Genomic DNA, 21566 nt, shown 5'->3' with positions numbered 1-21566 from the left:
CCCCCATCTTTTGCCCAGCTAAGTTGGTGTGGATTCCCTGACTTCGTTCAGGCCCTTTGGCCATGCCATGGGGTACTTGTGAGATGTTTTCAGTCTCAGATGAGCAAAAACCACTCCCTGGTTTGTAGCTAAGGAAATGGGGGGACTAAAAGGACAGACATTTCACCCATCCTTGCTGTGTCAGGGACAAAGCTGTCCCCTAATCTCATCCAAGTTCCCGTCCCCTGGCCTGTTCCCTCCCATTCAACCGTCAGCTCTCAGCCCCGGGTTTCCCTGAGCCCAAGGGGCGATTCTCTCCAGACCTTCGCTCTCACAGTCTGATTCCTTTCCTACACAACCCTTGGCCCTCCTGGTGTTCATGCGCGTGTTGTGAGATCCTGTCATCAACTCCGCGTCCTTCCCTCACCAGACCATGACAGCAGAAGGGTTTTCCCTACGCCAGTGCTTGATGATAAGAGAAGCTCAAAAATATTTGTTGAATAAATGAACGAAACCAGATTGTCAAAATGGGAGTTTATTTTCCAAAAAAAAAAAAGGAAAAGGCTTTAATTGGTCATAAGAAATGGGCCAAACTCCATGGGTCAGGGATGGAAGAGGGTCTCCCACGAGAGTCTAAGGACAAGAGGTAAGGACTGGCCTTTAATACGATCGGACTTTCTCACGTTCCCATGTGTCCCTTATGGTCTCCCCTCAGTTCGTGGGGACCAGGCTCTCCACTGTTCCCCTCCAAGCCAGGACAGGTCAACCTATGCTGCCAACCTCTGGGGAAAACCAGTCTGATCAGTTAGCTCAGGCATCAGTAGGCATTTAGCACGGGATCAGGTGTCCAACAGCCATGGAAATCCTGAAAGCGACTGTAGAGAAAGCGTCCACGTAAACACCGCCCCCCTCTCAAGGGGCTCAGTACAGCAAGTGGGCTTTAAGTCCCAGTTGGTTAACTTGTAGCTGGTTGGCTACAGAGTGTCCCTTCGTTGGGAATACAAACCTGAAACGTTTATTGAACCTTCCTATCCAGCTGACCAGTGGGTCCCGGGACAGCACCACGGCTTCATCTCTTAGCTTCCTGGATTCTGTGGCTCTTTGAACAGCCTCGTTTTAGCATTTAAGGTTAATGCCATTTTGTGTATAAATCTTTTACATCAAATTCAAGAACCATCTCCTCCTCACAAACGTCAGCGCTAGCTAGAGCTGTCTTTGCTTTGCCAAACGCCTGACTCTACACAACGAAGCTGCTGCCCACGCGTGGGTCAGCTGCTCGAGCTCACCGTCCACAGGACACGTCTAGGTTCCTGAGAGCTGTGGTGAGACCCACTGACAAGGTTTGCTCCCAGGCAGGTCTTCTCTGCACCGGCGGTCCCTGCCAGTCTCGGCCCCCTCAGCAGTCAGACCCTCAGCTTTATGCCGCTGCCCACTGATGGCCGTACACCTTCGCCTCAACCCTAGCACCCAAAGCCTATCAGCAGGTTTGGGTTCCTCGACATCATCTTTCTTCCAGAGTCAACATCTCCATACTTTCTGGGGACTGGGCTCTTGAAGGGAACATGCTGGCATCCTTCTTGGGCAGACTATCCCACATACCATTTTTTCCAATTCTGCCTCTCCTATTCAGGTGGTACAGGGCCTGTTAAGAATCGGCTGGCCAAGCAGAAACCAGCTGAAGAATAGAAGGTCAATAACTTTCTTTCATGCAGAAACTACCGATCTTGGCAATTCTTGGACAGTCTCCGTTGACCTTGACTTCAGGGAGGGACGCCCCTCCCACGGGCTGGAAGGGCCAAGTCTCTCCAGGAACTGGGCATCCCAAGGTGACTCTTCGCTGCTCAGTCCTCAGACCTTACTATACTGGCAGAGGGAGGAACAGAGGTTGGTAGGAGAGATGGGACCTGAGCTAGTACCTAGAAAATGATCTGACAGACCCTTGAATTTAGCATGTCCAGCACTTAGAACCCTCCACCACCTTTTTTCACCTTTGGGCTTTAGCACCAACTCTGGACTACAGAAAAGTTCACTCCATGTCTGGTCACATGGGCCATCAAAGGAAGATCACATAATGCATGTGGCCTTGAGTGAACCAGGTAACTAGTGGATCTGTCCATTTCCCTCTGTTCGTCCTTTCTCCACTCCCACTTCAGCCAAGAATAACGTTCCTCTTTCCATGGCTATTCCCTCCGCCAACCTGACTCCTTCTCCTTCAGTGAGAAGAGAAATCTCCTTCCCCAGGATCCTTGACTTCGCCCTCCAGCTATAGCTAACGTACTCCCACCGTCAGTGAGTTTTCAGGCGGGCCGACCTGCTAAATGAGCCGAGTGAGCTTCTCATATCTCTCTCCACTCTGACCCCAATTCTCACCAGCTTCCTAATCCCATGCAACACTCAATCCTTTTCCATTTCACTTCAAATTCTGCTACTCATCAAAGACCCTTCCCTTGAAGGTCCCGTGACCTAACTACCAAATTCATTTTTCCCTTCAGTCTGTAGGAAACAACTGAGAAAAATGGATGTAAATATAAAGGCTAAATGGGTCTAAGATGGGGCTGAGGGTTACGGTATTTCCCAAACCTCCCAGCTAAGTGGAGATGAGAACGGGAACAAAAGTAGGTCAGGAAGAAACAGGGACAGGCCCTAGGGAGGTGTCCGCCCGACCAGCTGGTGCCGGACTCGTGGATGTGGCCAACAAATACGAGTGCGCGTGTGGGTCAGATGGGATGGCAGAATGAAGAGAAAAGCGTCCTTCCAAGCCCTCAGATTCTCTGGTTCCTGTAACTCCTCTGCTTCTGGAGAATATTACAGAGGTCAAAACAGGATGAGATGCCACTACTCTGGTGACTAGTCATCATTCCACATATTTAAAAATCTAAGAACTTTATATCCTTGAATTTTCCCTCTTTACGAAAAATAGATGCAAGAAGTCCTTGACCAGTGTTTCCTAAAGTGTGGCCATGATATATCCCTATTTAGCAAGCCTCCTAAGGGCTGCTGTAATTCCTAGTGCCTAGAAAAGTCCCTGGCTCAGGCACTCCAAACTCCCTGTCCCATGAATAAAAGAATGAATGTTTCATACCAACATAGATACCTTCTAGTGTTGCTGTTTTTTTGTTGTTTTGTTTTGTTTGGTAAAGTTTGAAAAAAAAAAAAACTGGGTTAAATTGGAGGGGGGGACTAACCATGAGAGACTGTGGACTCTGAAAAACAATCTGAGGTTTTTGGAGGGAAGAGGATGGGGGGATGGGAGAGCCCGGTGGTGGGTATGGTGGAGGGCACGGACTGCGTGGAGCACTGGGTGTGGTGCATAAACAATGAATTCTGGAACACTGAAAAGAAGTTAAAAAATAAATAAAAATTTTTTAAAAACATTTCTTTGCTGCAGAGCAGCTTACAATACAGGGCACTTCTCAAATGTTTTCAAACATAACACCATTTCTCCCCACACAGCCTCCCAATGTATACCTTTTGAGAAAACATTGCTAAATATTGCTGGTAGTGCAGTGCCAGGGCCAACACCCTTCCATCTCCAGTTCACCTCCCCTTCTCCCTCTGCAAGTGTTAAGGGGCCGGCCAGTCTCTGGAGATGACCGATTCTTCAGAAGTACACGAAACACAACTACACAAAAGCTAAAGCAGGTGAATTCGAACAGTTGACTAAGGCGCTATCAGAACAAGAGGGTTTACATGAACTGCCAAGCTGGAAGAACCAGATCTCCTTGTTTCACTCCAAATATCTATGTAATAATGCAGCCTTGGACAAGAGGCCACATACCATTGTCCTGCCCTTAGCGAACTGCCAGTTACCAGCGACCCCCAAGACGCTTCAGACCCTACTCCTGGAGACAGGCCTCGCCGACACTCTAAAGCCGCTGTTTCTCCATCAAAAGTTACCGGGACCCCCGCCTATCTTTTAGGGTCTTGTCGTCAGCAATCTGACCGCTTGTTGCTCTCCGCCCGCCCCCCATTCCTTTTAAACTGTTTTCAGGAGTCCCAGACACATTTCCTCACCAAAGAAAGGCAGTTTTGCAAGCTCCTTGAAGTAAAAATGGCCTCGATTCAAAAATACATCTCATCTCTGAGTTTAGTGTGTGAGTGTGAGGCAGGCTGGAGAGGAAAACCAGGGAAGAAAATGTGTCCTCGAGGCCGGCTGGCCTGCACGCAGCACGTCCGCCAACACTGCCTTTCTCCTTCCTGGGCTCTGCAGGGTCTGCCCTTCTTGAACTAAGACTGGGCGACACAGCACATCAAATGTGTGACATGTGCGACAGCTGGAAAGCTGTGGGGACGGGTAAGGACAGATGAGAGATGCGGAACAGTCTCGGGACGGTCAACACGAGGCTGCAGCTGTTGGATGGCTCGGGTCCCCTACAGGACGCCACGGGACAGCAGCACACGCTGGGACGGTGCCATTTTGTTCTTCTCCGGGCTTCCTGCCCCCTCAGGTAAGCGCACCCAGTCACGGGCACCGTCTCCAGCCGTCCTACACCGGAAACCTTTTCCTGGCCTTCCTTAACCTTTGCTAATAGTCTCAAATATCTGGCAGTAACATGTTATTCAAAATTAGAAAAGGAACTCCGAACATTCCCAAGTGGGAAGCTGAACTGAAAACCATCCAATGTCTCCTTCCAGCTCTAAGACACCATTGTCCTTGCCGTCAGATTACAAGTTGCTCACGCGGCAGGCCCTGGCCGGAGCTCGCGAATGACCTGTAGAAACTTCAGCGCCTCTGTCACTAGACAGAAAAGCCACTGCTGCATCCAGGACAAAGGGGAGAAGGCGTGTGTGTGTCACTCTGGAAATCTCCAGAGAGCCCAGGACTAGTGATGCCCACTGTTTATTCTAAGGGAAAGTCCAGCAAGGTCGTGCGCGCGCGTACACACACACACACACACACACACACACACGGGTGTACCCAGAAGAAAGCAGGACAAGCATGACAGAGAAGAGTGAAGAGCGTGCTCTCTGTCTTGTGTTGTGCCGTGTGCACTTAGAGAAAACACAAGCAGCCAGAGCCGGATTTCTTACTCTAGAAACCTCTTTCGTCACAGTTGGACAACTGTTAAGAACTGGGCAGCTGACAGATTACACTAGTGCCATCTAGCTCTCACTACCCCAGACTCACAGCGTGCCCCAGCCTGCGGAGAAGGTTAGGGTTAGTCACGGCCCAGTGAAACTCAGCTCTTTACCACTACATGATGGTAAAAGAAAGCAAAACCCTCAAAAGAGATTTATGTTTAATAATAACTTATTTCTAAATTATTTGTCTACATTTCACCCAAGTTTCCACTAAAAAGAACAAGAGAGATCTTCCTTATTGAACACAGGTTAAATGTTGCCCTCAGTTAGTTTTATTAACCAAACTTCCAAGGACTTAATGTCGATGACCTCCTATCTTCCTTGGAAAGCTGTCAGCGGACAGCGTGACTGGTGATAGCTCTAAAGTCAACAGGTCACTTGTTTTGCATATTCCCAGGGCATTTATGAAAAATCTCTAAAGGATGGTGCAAAAATTTTATTTTAATTCACCCACATTAAATAACAGGACTGGAAGAGATTATGCTGAGTGAAATCAGTCAAGCAGAGAGAGTCAATTATCATATGGTTTCACTTATTTGTGGAGCATAACAAATAGCATGGAGGACAAGGGGAGATGGAGAGGAGAAGGGAGTTGAGGGAAATTGGAAGGGGAGGTGAACCATGAGAGACTGTGGACTCTGAAAAACAATCTGAGGGGTTTGAAGGGGCGGGGGGTGGGAGGTTGGGGGAACCAGGTGGTGGGTATTAGAGAGGGCACGGATTGCATGGAGCACTGGGTGTGGTGCAAAAACAATGAATACTGTTATCCTGAAAATAAATTAATTAATTTAATTTAAAAAATATAAATAACGGAGTTTTTCCACACAGTGTTTGTGAGGAAGAAATATGGGGACACCATACAAAGTAACAAAATAATAAGTGGGTGTCATTCTTGCAGAAGATCAAAGGTCCTTGTATAGGCATTATCTACAAAATGTCTAAGAGACAAGTTTTACAATGCTTCCAGATAACAAATTCTTTTAAAAAAAGACTTATTTATGTATTTACTCTAGAGGGAAAGAGCCCACAAGCAGGGAAAGGGCAGAAGGGGGAGCAGATTCCCTGCTGACCACAAAGCCCAACGAGGGGCTCAATCCCAGGGCCCCAACATCACGGCCAGAGCTAAGACCACGAGTCAGACGCGTAACCAGCTGAGCCTCCCAGGTGTCCCCAGACAGTAAATTCTCTACTGAAGTAAGCAATTGCCGGGAGTCCTGCTTACTTCCCCTCACTCGTGCTGACTAGTTGGAAGAGGGAGGCAGGAGAGGGACACTAAAGGTCCAGGGGCAAGACCAAAGCAGCACTGGATTTCTTCCCCCTAGTAAGTAGTGTCATAGCGAAAGGAGCACGACCTTGGCCGGGCTTTACAGACTTGGAATAAAATATTCACACAGGCACTTTCTAGATGTTTGGGGAAATTAGCCTCCCTGAGCCTTCCGGTGTTATTGTGAGAGGTAGTGGAGATAACGTGTGTAAAGTATCCTAAACCGCGTTTTGGATAGTCCGTATGACTCCACATCGATACTATTAAAACATCAAAGAGGAACCCAAGTATGTACTGGCATCCTCCTAGGTGTCATCAAAGAGCCATTAGGATATTTGTATCTCTCGTAATCTGGTTGTGATTTGAGTCAGTGATTTATGAGGGGCAAAACGTTCCCTATCACATTACCTTTCCTGCGCGTCATCTGACTTCCAAAAATAGGGACAGTGCATCTTTTAGCAGAAACAGATGTCTGGAATAGCTGTTAAACCGTCTGAGTGTCAAAGTCATAAGTACGAGGTAAATTAACCTGAAATAGAGTTGTAGCAGAAAAGAGTCAAGTGACTGTCCTCGGCAGCGGCGATGGCGCTGACAATCAGAATTCTTTCTGGCTCCACAGGAGTCAGCTGGGTCGGGAGACAAGCAACAGATGGCCCACCCCAAGAAGCCCGAGATTGTCACTCAGCCTTTCCATTTACCAGCCGGGTGGCTAGAAACAGATCTTTTCTCTTGGAAGCTTAACTACCTTGTGTATAAAATAGGAATTATATTTTTACCACCTGTCAAGGATTGTTATAAAAACCAAAGATCTACAGTATCTGGAAGTCCTTCACCGACCTTGTTTCCCAACTCGGGGATCAATCCACCCCACAGAGCAGTGTCCGAGCCAGAATCCAGCAGCTTCTCTCGACTCTGGTCTCTCTCTCCCACCACGTTCCACCTCCCACCCACGTGCAAGGTCCATTCACCTCTAAACATAATCCACGTCTGTCCACTCCTTTCTATCTCTAGTGGTACCACCCCCAGGAAGACGCCAGCATCTCTCACCCAGCTACCACCACAACCTCCTAACCCTAACTGAACTGCCTCTTTGTCCTTTAATCTCACAAAAGAACATTGTCCAAACAGCATTCAGAATGAGCTTTTTAAACTATAAATTAAGGGACAACCAAACGCTACAGACTTCCTTCTGGAAATATTCAACCACTTTGTAAAATACTCTTGACAAGTAAGTTCAACTTCCACAGCCCTGCCCACTTCCGTAGTGTCCAGCTCCTTACCGCCCCCTGCTGGGCTCCAGCCTTCTCCGCCAGACCTAAGGCCACTAGGATTTTCTTCTTTCTCCTTCTGAAAGTTTTACAAGTTTAACTCTTACTCTTAGCCTATGATTTTCCATATCAAACTTATTTTTATTTTAACTTTTTTAAATTTATTTTCAGCATAACAGTATTCATTATTTTTTCACCAGACCCAGTGCTCCATGCAAACTTATTTTTATATCTGATATAAGGTAAAATTTGAATCTTTTTGTTGCATACAGATATCAATTACTTTCACACCACTTATTCTAAGATTATCCTCTTCCCACTGAATTCCTTTGCCAAAATAAATATCAAAAAATAAATTGACCATATATATGTGGGTCTATTCCTCGGGTCTACTGTGTTCTCCTTGTGCTCTGTCCTTTTCTGTATATATGTTGACACCAACTTGTCTTGATTATTGCACCTTTATAAGTCTTGAAATCTGATAATGTTAAGTCCTTAAGCTTTAAACTCTATTCTTTTTCAAAACTGGACCACTTTCTTGTACCACACACAAAAGTAAATTCAAAATAGATTAAAGACCTAAAAGTGAGACCAGAAGCCATAAAAATCCTACAAGAGAGCGCAGGCAGTAACCTCTTTTCATGAACCCTGGCAACTTTTTACTAGTTATGTCTTCTGAGGTAAGGGAAACAAACATCAAAATAAAAAGTTTCTGTATAGAAAATGGAACAATCAACAAAACAAAGGTATCTTGTGGAGTGGGAGAAGATATTTGAAATGACACATCTGATAAAGGGTTAGTATTCAAATACATAAAGAACTTACACAACTCAACACCCAAAAAAACACTATAACCCAATAAAAAATGGACAGATGATATGAATAGATATTTCTCCAAAGAAGACAACCAGATGGCCAACACATGAAAAGATTCTCATCATCGCTTATCGTCGGGGAAATGCCAGTCAGAACTATAAGGAGATATTACCCTATACCTGTCCGCAAAATGGCTAAAATCAACAACACAAGAAACAACAGGTGTTGGTAAGGATGTGGGGGAAAAGGAACCGTGGTGGGAATGCAAATTCGTGCAGCCACTGTGGAAAATAGTATGGACATTCCTCAAGAAGTGTGAAATAGAACTATCTTATGAGCTAGCAAATCTGCTACTGGATATTTACTGAAAGAATACAAAAACACTAATTCGAAGGTTTATACACACCCCTATGCTCATAGCATTGTTATTTATAATCGCCAAGATTTGGAAGCAGCCCAAGTGTCCACTGACTGATGAATGGATTAAAAGGTGTATAATTTATATACATATGTATTTATATATAATATGTATATGTGTGTTATTATATATTTATATATCTAATTTTTAAATCTGTTTACATATAATAAATATAATATATAAATATATATGTATATCTATATATAATATATAAAAATACAAAAACAAATATATGTGTAATATATTATCCAGCCGTAAAAACAAATGAAATCTTGCTATTTGCAAGAACACGGATGGAACTAGAGGTATAATGCTAGCAAAGTAAGTCAGAGAAAGACAAATACCATACGATTTCACTGATATGGGGAATGTAAGAAGCAAAACAAATAAGCAAAGGGTAAAAAGAGAGAGAGACAAAGCAGGAAACAGACTCCACATTGTAGAGAACAAACTGATGGTTCCCAGAGGGCAGGTGGGTGGGGGATGGGTGAGACAGGTGCTGGAGGTCCAGGAGCACCCTGCTGTGAGGAGCACCGGGTGGCGTTCGGAACTCGTGAGTCAGTGTATCGGGCGCCGAAACGGATACAGTCCTATATATTAACTAACTGGACTCAAAATAGAAACTTTTTTAAAATTAAAAAAAAAAAAAAAAGCCTTAAGGGAGCGCCTGGGTGGCTCAGTGGGTTAAATTCTCTGCCTTCGGCTCAGGTCATGGTCTCAGGGTCCTGGGATCGAGCCCCGCATCGGGCTCTCTGCTCAGCGGGGAGCCTGCTTCCCTTCCTCTCTCTCTGCCTCTCTGCCTGATCGTGATGTCTGTCTGTCAAATAAATAAATAAAAATCTTAAAAAAAAAAAAAGCCTTAAGAATCCCCACCTTCTGTGCATTCTATCATGGGATAAGCTGGAGACCAACGAAAGCAGACTGACACAGACGGTTCCTCCCATGGTGGGTCGGGGTCTAAGTTCTTCAGTGGAGAAACTCAAAGCGCAGGCGGCGCCGGCATCTCCAGCAGTGATCACCCACGTCCCTGCCGGTGCAGTCCGTACGCAGGGGATTAAAAGAGAGGGGTCTATAGAACTTCCTTCAGCAGGTGGTCAGCAAGTCCTTTCCAGTATGAGGGACTCTGATGTTAAATTTTAATTTGGCTGAATTGCTTCTCAGGGACTTCCATTAATATTTTCTGTGGTGCCCAATGATGGAGCGCTGTCAGGATAACTTTTTTTTTTAATTTATTTATTTGACAGAGAGAGAGAGAGAGATCACAAGTAGGCAGAGAGGCGGGGGGTGGGGGGAGCAGGCTCCCTGCTGTGTAGAGAGCCCGATGTGGGGCTCAATCCCAGGACCCTGAGATCATGACCTGAGCTAAAGGCAGAGGCTCAACCCACTGAGCCACCCAGGCGCCCCAGGATAACGTTTTATTTGGGACCCATGGTTTCCTGGTTTGATCTGTTTCCTTCTGCAGGAAAAGGTCATACAGTCCACCTGCCTGTGTCCCTGTTCCAGGCTCTGGAGTGTCATACACCTCTAGGTTGCCTTAGTTGGCTAAAATCGCTTGATTTTCCTCTGGAACTTCTGTGAAGATGCGGTCTGAAGCATGTATGTAATTTCTCTTTCCTGGGTATAATTTAAGAATTGGTGATTTCTGGTTTGTGTCTCAAAGAGCTGGGTTTCCCAAGGTACCTCGACAGGTCTTGGCCACGGACGCTAGACTGCCAATATTACCAGTCAGATTCTCTCCCTGCCGTTACCCGTCATCTCTCCCTGGGGCCGGATGCATCCAAGTCTATTCTTCTACCATTGCCTCAGCTCAGGGCACACTGAGAATTCAGCTCTTGTGCTTACTAGGATGTGATACGTACATCCCTTCACCCCACGTCTGACACGTAAGATGTTGAGGCCTGGTATAAACCAGAAAGAGAATTCATTGGACAGAATGCTTGCTAAAGACGTTGACAAATACGGTTGGGAGGAATGGAGATCATACGTCATCCTTAGATCTTACCCAAAGTAAGGCACAGTGGGAGACACAAAAAACGAGACTTGAGTTGCTTCTGGAGAATAAAAAGCATTACCATTCCCATAAAAATATAACCCAGGTAAAATGTGATGTTCTGAAAACTAAGGTCATTTTCCCACCACAGGCCAAGGCCAACACGCCGAAAGCTCCCCCATACTGTTTACCCCAATCTCCTGTTCAGCCCAGAGACGCAGAGCCAAACTCGGCTCTTCAGCCCCCCCGCCCCCTGCTCACATGGACAAGTAGGAACGGAGGATTGTGAGAAGAAACTGAGTTTAACCCACTCTATGCCAGATACTATGCTAAGAATTACAGCAGGAATACGGACACAGGGTCTCTGCACTGGAGACATTTACAGTCTAATGAAGTAAATCCCATGATTCCACTCGGTAAAAACAAACTGAGACCCAGCCCTACTACAGGGTTCCTTTTGCATACCCCAAACCTCACTTGCGTCGAGGCGTCCTGAATGCTTCATTAAAATGTGTACCTTCCTGAGCCCCATTTGAAACGTCTGATTCACACTCTGACAGATGAGACCTGGGAATCCATAATCTAACAAGTCGTCTGCGTGTCTCTTACACCTGTTACACTTGGAGAACCACCAGTAAATGAACTCCTGAGAATAAGTTCCATAGAAGAACCCCACATGGTCCGTCCCTCTTTTGATGAGAACGTTCATCAGAGAACGTTCCGCTATCAGTAACAGAACCGTCTTATGAGTTCTGATGAGTCCGATGACGGTCTGATGAGTCTACGGGAGAAAAGAGTGAATCTAGGGAAGGACACATGCGCACTGCAGGCCTCCGAATGGTCCTGGAGAATTCAGGATGTCGCACGCGTCTCTGGAGTGAGAGTGACAGCTGCATTTCTAAAGGCCCGGAGAGAAGGCAGGCTTCCCCGGGATCCCGCCCCCACCCCGGCGCCTCCATACGTGCCGCTGCTGAGGCCTTTACTCCCTTCCTCTGACGTCACTGAGCCGTCTCTAGGGTCAGCTGCACGCGTGTCCTAGCACCTGGGGCTTGTACCTGGGGGACCTGTTGCACCTGTCCCCCCCCCGGCCGGCCCCTGGCAGCATGATGAGTCTTGGAGCAAATGCTGTGTTTTTACCCATTTATATTTCAGGGTCTCTTATTCCTCTTTATGGCTGTTTTAGTTTCTCAAACTAAAAAGAGAAGTAGTTTGATAAAGGATTTCACGTAAGATGTTAGGGATTTGATGCTCCAACTTCTCTCAAGAACATTAAATTTCAAGGAGGTCAACTTGAAGAGCTATGAGGGCATTTTAGCCACTAAAATGTGAGGCTGGAAAGCAAATCTGGTGCTTCCCAGAAGACACCTTCCTCCACACTCGGCTTTGCAAGTCACGGCCACAAAGGGTGGTTTAGGAAAGTGGTGGGAAAAGACAGAAACTGGCCATCTTTTGGCACCTCGAGGAAATATTCAGGATCTGGTGTCAGTGTTTAAGCCTGACATCTAGCAGAGGCACTTGCGGTCTGTCTCCGCCACTGCCCCCCACTATTGTTTTGTCTCCTAGAATAGTCATGCCCCTTCCTCATCAGCCCTTCTCACGGGCCTCCTGCCTGGTTCCCATGTCTCATCCCCAGACCGTGGGGCCAGAAGAGCCAGGCGTGAAGGGGCTCACCGTCCGTTGGGGGCTGACCAGGTGTCTTTCCCACCGCAAGGAAAGGGTGTTGGAAGGGCCGGGTGGATTTAAAGTGTGGAAGAGAAAGAAATGAGCAATCAAGCAGGATCTTGAAAGCAAAGGAGCCTCAGGGCTGGGAAGGTGGGGGGCTGGGCTCTTCATCTAGTTGTGTGTCTGATACGTGTTTACTCAAGATGGGGTCTCTGAAGTAGATGCTTCCTTGAAAGGCAAGTCTCCGAAATCAAAGCTCAGGTCAGACATCTGCAGCACAGAAAAGAAATACGATAAAACTGTCAGGGCTTACACGCCCAAATGATAAATTTCATTAGAGGTCATGATCCTTTTTTGTTTGGCCCAAAACATTTGAACCATTTACTAAGTTATTAAAAAAAAATCTACCCACAGTTCCTGAAATAAAAATATATATATATACTGACTAAATAAATATGACTAGATTTGAAAAAGTGATATTCATGTAATTGAAAAGACACCAAAAAGGTAATATTAATAAACTCTTTGACTTTCAGATATACCTGAGAAAGCTCCAGACCTGTCGCTGTCTCAAAATAATGTACGTGAATCTGGAAAGCAGAATACGTGAGGAGGGGAGTCCACGAACGGGCCTCCGGGAACCCACACACCCCTGAGACTGGGCACAATTAAAATGCACGCGCGCTGTTTTCATCCACGGATTTCCTCTAATTCTCAAGAACCCGACTTAGATGTTCCTGAACATCTTCCTTCTGGGACCTCTTTGATTCCTCTTTTTTTTACTAATCTAATCTTTATTGGTCCTACTGCAGCTGAATTTCAGTCCTAAACCATGACGCTGCTCCCCACCCTCTCCCGCAGCCCTTCCCTTTCTCGTTTCTGCTCCCCCTCCCCCATCTCCCTCCTTCCTTTCTGGTTCCCGATCTACCTGTTTCTCCTACCTTCAGGTTTGCCCACCAGTGACTCCCCTGTTCCTCTTCTCCCCTGATTAAAATCTCTCACCTAAATCTCAGTCAGTCCTTCTCCTCCTCCTCCTGTACTTTGGTCGATCAGCTAACTCGCATGCCTCCCCTCCAGCAAGTGCCTGGAGAGTCACACAGTGTGAGTCACTGTGAGATTAATAATGTCCTTTGTGTAGGAAGATGATGCCACTAATCTCCCGTCAGCGGGCCCTGTGCTCTTGAGCAATTTTCTCTACGGTACAAATGAGTGGGCACTGATTCTTCCCACACCCCAGCTCAGTGACCCTAAGAACAATTTCAAGAATTTTCTAAGCTGAGATTTGGGGTACAGAAGTGGACCCAGAATAGAAAAAAGCCAATTTACTATCTCTTGAGGTTTTGATCCAAGGCAAGAAGAATCTTAGGAGGCCCATGGCCAAAACCAGAAGCAGTCAGAACACTTCAGCTGAAACTGATGTTGTTTATGGTGAGTTGGTTTTGATTATTCTTCTCATCAAAAAGACCAGGTTGCTGGTATTAGAGTCCTTAACAAAAAAACTCCTGGTCAGTGAGCATGGGTGTGTTACATCATCTCTAACCCTCAACTGCCCTTGGCAAACAAAAATTCCCTGAGATTAAGTAACTTGCAAAAGCCATAGTGCTTGGAAGAGATTTGGGACTCAATCTCCTGGTCTCTCCATGACACCACACTACCATGTGTTATCAGACCCACAGTTCCCCTACACTTAGATGTTTCATAACTTGAGCCCAGTTGTGGCAGAAGGTCCCAGTGGAGCTTAGTAACACACAGTCCTCTGACCCCACCTTTAAAGTCACTTTCCACATCAAATCTGAGCCTCGCTCGGTCCCTGGAGATCCGGTGACTGACACCGGCCCGCAGAGTTTCAGCCGTATGTCTTCACAACATGCTACCTTACCCCTGGTACGGAAGAGGGGTCCATATTTCACCCGCCTTTTTCCATTCTAATTACTCAGATCAGCGGTCAGAGCTGCCTAAAACCGCGCCCTTCCGTTCTGCCATGCGCGGGGAGCGATCCTTCTTGGCTGGAGCCCGCTGTGCTGTCCTTGGGCTCCAAGATCAAGTGAGGGCTGGTAAGTACCATTCTGGGACCACGCTGCGGCGGGTTCTACATGTCCTCTTCCCTACTGAGATTACGAAAGGGAAAGAGAGTTGTGTGCTAGCGGTGATGACGGAGGCCGGAATAACAAGGACGTGATACATCGAAAGCGTCATGTCAGCTGCTTGCGGCGTGCCACGCTGGATGCTGTGCCGTTGCTGAACTGGGATTCCAGAAGAGGCTACTGGCTTCAGAGACCAGAGACCACACGACCCCTCACGACTCCAGAGTGTTCTCAAAATTCTTGCAGGAGAAATTCGGGAGAAGAGAGAAAGTAGATCAGAAAGTGAACTCCCAGGGAATACTCAGTGAATTGTGCGATGCCCGCTACATCCCGGCTGTCCTGCTAAATGGTAAGAAAACTCAGAGATGGATGAAAGAAATTCTGAAATCCATCTCAGAGACAGACATGCGAGAAAAAAGACTTCCAAGATGAATGGGGGGAGGGAAAGGAGGCGGGGTAGCAGGAGCCAGAGGAAGAGCAGATTTAAATCTGACCTGCAGAATCTGGAGAGGGTTCTGGTGGAGGCCGGCATGGAACTGGTCCTGAAAGCTAATGACTTCTGCACATGGAGCCGAGAGGAAGGGTTTTCCCACACAGGGAACCCACCAAAATTATCAGTGATCACAACTACCATTGTTGCGCATACTCTGTACCCAAAACCATTCACATCCCACCATATATACGGATATACTGAACCCTGATAACCACCTCGAGGGTAGGTGTTCCTTTCTTTAGCTCACACATCAGAAAAAGTGAGGTTCTTAAAGTTGAGTCCTTTGGCTCGGTGCCTCGGTGGCTCAGGAGTGCCTGGCTGCCCGCCCCACGTCGTCCCTCTGCCCAGCAATGCCCTCACATCACATTCATGTCCTATTAGAGAGAAGTGGATGTCATCTTTGTAGATGGCCAGATCAATTAATCTGTTAATTTTTGTTATTTAAGTAATAGTTTCTTTATGGTCTGCAAAAAGACACAGAAACAACAAGCTGTTCAGCCCCAGGCAAGCCCTAATGATAAGATAACACATAACATTATTACGTTTTCTAACACATATTGAGCTTTCCTATCTGCCAGATACAGTCTGGAGTACTTTATGGGTTCGGATGCCAAGCTAGTTCACAAAACAACCACACCCAGCCCACAGAGATGAGGGCACGACACGTATCTACACATCCAGTCACGGGCTAACCTCCTATCTCATTTACTTTATGCAGGGTTTATTTGGGAGAGAGTACATTTTCCCTGAAGCTCAATTTATTTAAATCATATACAAACTTTACTCCTCCCCAGCTTTCTCCTTCCCTGACACCCCTCTTCCCTTTAACAAAAACTCCAAATTTGTCTATCTCTGAATCCAATCTATTAGTGTTCCTGGGCAAGTGGATTCCGTTAGGCACAGACCAGACTAGGCTGACCCAAGATTCCAAGGGTCCCTTAGTCCCCTCTAGGGCAAAGGGAAATGGCAGGACGGCAAAGAAGGACTGCCAGTCTGGCTTGGAACACGTTTGGAAGCTTCAAATACCAGTGCCGTGGAAGGCCGGCCAGCCGGACGAGCGCTGGCCGGCAGGAAGGACAGACACTGGACAGACACTCCAAAGACAGGGCCGGCTCCCCTGAACCCCCAGCACCCCAGCTCTCACCTGGGATTCACCCGGGGTTCAAAATAAGTTGCCAAGAGCTTCAAGAGTTTTGTTTGCTGCAAGAAAAAAAAAGAAAGCGAGCTTATAGCCCGGCTGAGCCGACCCTGAGCCTGGCTGGAGAAGACACACAACCAGGCTAACGAGTGTCCCTTTCAGTGGAGAGCCGCTAAGCTCCCTGAGGCCCTTGGTGGTGCGCTCGCATCCCATTACATATCTCTGGTTCACCAGTCTCTTCCTGTCCTGGACCAGAATCTCACACCGTCTCCTCCACCGAAACCTCCACTACGGCTCTTGTTCTTGGCTGATGACATTGATTCTTATTTCCCGTAGAAATTAGAAACAATCAAAAGCCTTCCCTATGCTCCACCTACCAACCTACCAGCAGCTCTACCTGGATGAGCTGTCAGCTTCCCTCACGGTCCCAGCTGAAGTCAGCCCTGCCACCGGGGCTCTGGGACCCATCCCTCGTGCTTTCTCAACGATCTGGCTCCTCCAATGTTTCATCTCTTTCCTACATAATGAATGTTCTTATCTGCACACAAACATACCATTGTTTATCTTATTTTAAACCCATCTCTCAACCCCACTTCTGCCTTCAGCGACTGTCCTATTTCTCTGTTCCCTGTTATAGCAACAGTCATCACGAGTTGTCGACACACGGCATCGTCTTCCTTTCCATTCTTGGACTCACTCCAGTCAGAACTTCCTTCACCGCATGCTCTCATCAAAACCCCAAGCACAACACACATGAGGCTGAATCTGGGGATCAATTCTCACATTTCGTGTTGCCCGACCTAACAATAGCACTTGACCATGAGGCTCACGAGCTCCTTCCTGAAATAGTTATTTTCGGAACATCATTCTTGGTTCCTTACCTTCTTCACTGGCTGCTCTTAATTTTCTTTGCTGGTTCCTACTCATATCTCTCCCACCCAGGTGCACACAGGTCCAGGGCTAACCCTTCGGGTGTCTTCACCATCTGTCCCCACTGCCGTGGTGATCCCGTCCAGTCTCATCGATTTAAATACCAGGTCTGTGCTGATGATCCCTGGTCTACACCTTGAATTTAATCTACTCTCTAAATACCAGACTCATAAATACAATTTCCAGGTAATATTCCCCTGGATTTTTTAATAAGTATTGCACATTTATCATGCCCCAAAATTAAACTGTTAATTTCCCATTCAATCCCTAAATCTGCTTATCTCATCATCTTCCCCATTTCAGTAAATTGTAACTGCATTGTTCTAGTTGCTTGGGCCAAAACCCAAGTGTAATCCCTGACCCCTCATCACTCATCCCTCACATCAGCAAGCCATGCCACCTCCTCTCTCAGTTTGTAGCCAGAACCTGATCAGGTCTTAGCACTTCCACTGTTCCCAGCCAGGCCCTTATTTTCACTACATCTGTATCTTTGGGGTAAATACCCAGAAGTGCAATTGCAGGGTCACAGGGAGTTCTATTTTTAATTTCTTAAGGAATCTCCACACTATTCTCCAAAGAGGCTACACCAACTTGCATTCCCACCAACAGTGGAAGAGGGTTCCCCTTTCTCCACATCCCCTCCAACACACGTTTCCTGTCTTGCTAATTTTGGCCATTCTAACTGGTGTAAGGTAATATCTCAATGTGGTTTTAATTTGAATCGCCCTGATGGCTAGTGATGATGAACATTTTATCATGTGTCTGTTAGCCATTTGTATGTCTTCATTGGAGAAGTGTCTGTTCATGTCTTCTGCCCGTTTTTTGACATGATTATCTGTTTTGTGTGTGTTGAGTTTGAGGAGTTCATTATAGATCCTGGATATCAACCTTTTGTCTGTACTGTCACTTGCAAATATCTTCTCCCATTTCGTGGGTTGCCTCTTCGTTTTGTTGACTGTTTCCTTCACTGTGCAGAAGCTTTTGATCTTGATGAAGTCCCAAAAGTTCATTTTCACTTTTGTTTCCTTTGCCTTTGGAGACATATCTTGAAAGAAGTTGCTGTGGCTGATATCGAAGAGGTTACTGCCTATGTTCTCCTCTAGGATTCTGATGGATTCCTGTCTCATGTTGAGGTCTTTTATCCATTTCGAGTTTATCTTTGTGTATGGTGTAAGAGAATGATTTTTATAACGGTGGTTTGCAAAAGCCCAGGAGTTCAAAAATGGGTTCCAGTGAGTTAATTTTGTTAAAAATAGTGTTTTTTGTTAAAAATAGTATTTTCTTTCCATTGACATTTTAAAAGATCAATCAACAAATTACTTAAAGTTTTTTACCACAAAATGGAAGCTTAAGTGATATTTAAAAGCGATTATAAGCAGTGAGTGTAGTTCCCATGAGCGCTCTGATGACTCGTTCAGCTAGTTCATCCCTCGGCAGAGCAAGACCAGCGACTGTGCAGGGTTTCACTGGTATATGGAGTCACATTTGCCAGTTTTTAGTTGTATATTACTTTATTTATGCACATCATTGTGGTATACCCATAATCAACCATCATGAGGACAGGCTACTAAGTCACGCTAGGGCTGGAAGCTGAAAGCATGTGCAGTCAGTTACCAGGCAGATACAGAATTATAAGTAGTTTGTGAATTTCCCCAAGATGCTTTTCACCAGGTACACATGGAATGATTTTGACCAAAATCCTCTTGCATTCCCTATCTTGCCAAATGATACGTCGTCCATTCCATCTTTGCACACAGAAACCTTCAAATCTTTAGTCTCTTCTCTCTCTCAACCCCCATATCCAATCGATCGATCAATCAATCATGTCACCAAGACAGTAGACACTCCTCCCTTAACACCTGTAGAATCGGATCTTTAACCCTCCTGCCCGCCTCCCGCATCACTCCCCAGTACTCAGCTGTCCGTGTAATCCTCTCCGCCCAGAACCACGCTTCCTCTACTGCTCTGATTCCAATCCTTTGAGAGTTCCCTTGAGTTTTCAGGGTAAAGCTCAAACTCCCAAGTAAGACTAAACTGTAAGGCTCTGAGTGATGTGGGTATTGCCTCATTCTGACCTTATTCCTCCTCCTTTCCCACTTCTTATTTTATCTCAAGCTGTTTCTGTTTTATTTCAACCTGTTTCAAAAACAATAACAAAGGCTTAATAGTGCAATCGCATGACCGAATACACTTCCCTTCACTGGAATTTCTTCCTCCTCCTACATTTTTAGTTAACTCCTATTTATCCACCAGAGCAGAGTTCTGGACTTGATATAGGCTTTGAAGTGTCTGTTTCAGATTTTGTTTCCACGGCAGGAGTTCGTTTGTCCTGACATGATCCCACTCTTATATCTGATCACTCTTGATTTAGCAGTTCACATGTTAAAAAAAAAAAAATAAGGAACAACTGAATGCTTCTTATGACAGAGAAGTAGGAGTCATACACTGGAAACTAATATAAGACTATGGTAACTACAGGAATTAAATTTTCAAATAACAATAAAGAACTGTGAAGCGGTCGGGGTGAATGAAAGGTGAGGCTCACTGGTGGACCGCAGAGCCACTACTGAACGTCCTACTCTGATAAGACGTGACATGGATTCTTCCTCACGCCCCTACAAAACAATGCTGTTGGCTACATCCTAATAAGGAAGAATACCAAGTTCCTCATTAAGAAAGTGTAGATATAATGGTGCACACTTTTTTTGAAAGATTTTATTTATTTATTTGACTGACAGAGATCACAAGCAGTCAGAGAGGCAAGCCGAGGGGGGGGAAGCAGGCTCCCCGCTGAGCAGAGAGTCTGATGTGGGGCTTGATCCCAAGACCCTGAGATCATGACCTGAGCTGAAGGCAGAGGCTTAATCCACTGAGCCACCCAGGCACCCTGTACACACTTTTAAAAAGTAATCATAATGGCACAAAATACACAAGTCAAACAATAAAGAACACAAAGCAATCTTGCTTTGAGAATTCAGAAGACACTACAGATCTTGTAATGAAATCACCAGACTGTAGACGCTCAGAAGATGTCGGTTGATTGGAAACCTCCGGATGCTGGAATGGCACCCACGTACAGTATCTACATGAACAACAACTCGCTCACCCCATTTCAAAATGCAGACCAAGATTCTCGTCCTCACTTCAAACAACGCTCACTGGACTCCTGTTTCAGCCCCAGGCTCTCCATTTTGGAGTCTGAGGACGTACCCTCTCTTTTCTGGCATTAACTTGGGAAGGAGAGAGGCAACATGCTTCTTTTCTCAATTCTCAAGGTCCATCTCCAATGCTGCCTCCTCCACGGGGCCTTCCGGGCAGTGAGCAGCTGATCAGTGCGTAAGCTCTGTCTGTGAGCGGGCAGGAGAGGAACGCCAATTCAGTGTCTGCCAGTTCTCCTGGTGTAAATCACTCCCACCATGGCCAGTCTGAACCCACCAACGGCCTAGCAGGCAGCAGATGTTTCAGGACGAGCCCTCAGCTGCGGGCTCCGGGAAGCCCCACCGTCCCACGGCTGCCAGGAAGCGCTGCAGAGTTGGCCCCAGTTCTCGGGCGCTCTGGCTTGCTCTTGCCCCAGGCAACCCCCACCCCACAGCTCACAGTCACCACCTTATACTCTGACCGGTTGAGACCCGCCTGAGTCCTATGCTCCTGGAAAACAACAAAGGTTCAGAAACTCCCCCACCCCTTGGTTCTCAGAAATTCCCTGCCCTTTTGGTTTCTAAGACGGCTACCTGCACAGGACCACCTGGCCCCCAGTGTTCTAAATATTCTCAGGTGAAAACGTTCTCACGACTCTCATGTATTCGCCTCCGTAACGCCAGGTCACTTTCCTCGTCTTTGAGACCTTGCTCAGGACCGACGCTCTCCCTCCTGCAAGCGCCTGAATGAAATCTTCTCATTGTCGGGTGTACTTTCTCCCTCGCCTCTCCCTGCTGTCACTCTGCCGGTATCCTGAACCCTCCTCCCACCTCCCCTTTGGTTTATACCATTAGGACGGCCCCTCGGCAGTGGGAAAACTCAGGGCCCTCCACGCCAGCGCCAGCTGTGGTTTAGGGACCTCTGCAACACTGCTTGTTCTGATACAAGGAAGGTCTCCAGGTGGGACAGCGGGAGGAGCTCGGGACCTGAACTGAAACGCTTGGGCACAAACCTTCTTCCCCTCACGTGGGATCTCCCCTTCACGTGGGTTCAGTCCCTCAGCTGGCCTGCAGTCACGGTGGTGGTAGTGGGTTGGAGGAATGGGGACAGGGATGGTAAGTGAAGACCAGTCGCTTTCCTCTTTTCCCGACACCCCTCTCATAAGACCTTCACCTATGAACTTGCAGGCTTGGCCCTTGCGGCAATGTCTGGATTTGCGACCAGCTGGTCAGCCTGGGATCACCTCTGCCCGACCACTCTTGCCCCCAGAGCTCATTAGAAATGCAGGATCTGAGGCCCAGATA

This window comes from Mustela nivalis (assembly GCF_964662115.1).
Source record: "Mustela nivalis genome assembly, chromosome: 16".
Taxonomy (NCBI): domain Eukaryota; kingdom Metazoa; phylum Chordata; class Mammalia; order Carnivora; family Mustelidae; genus Mustela; species Mustela nivalis.
This window is presented reverse-complemented; position numbering follows the sequence as displayed.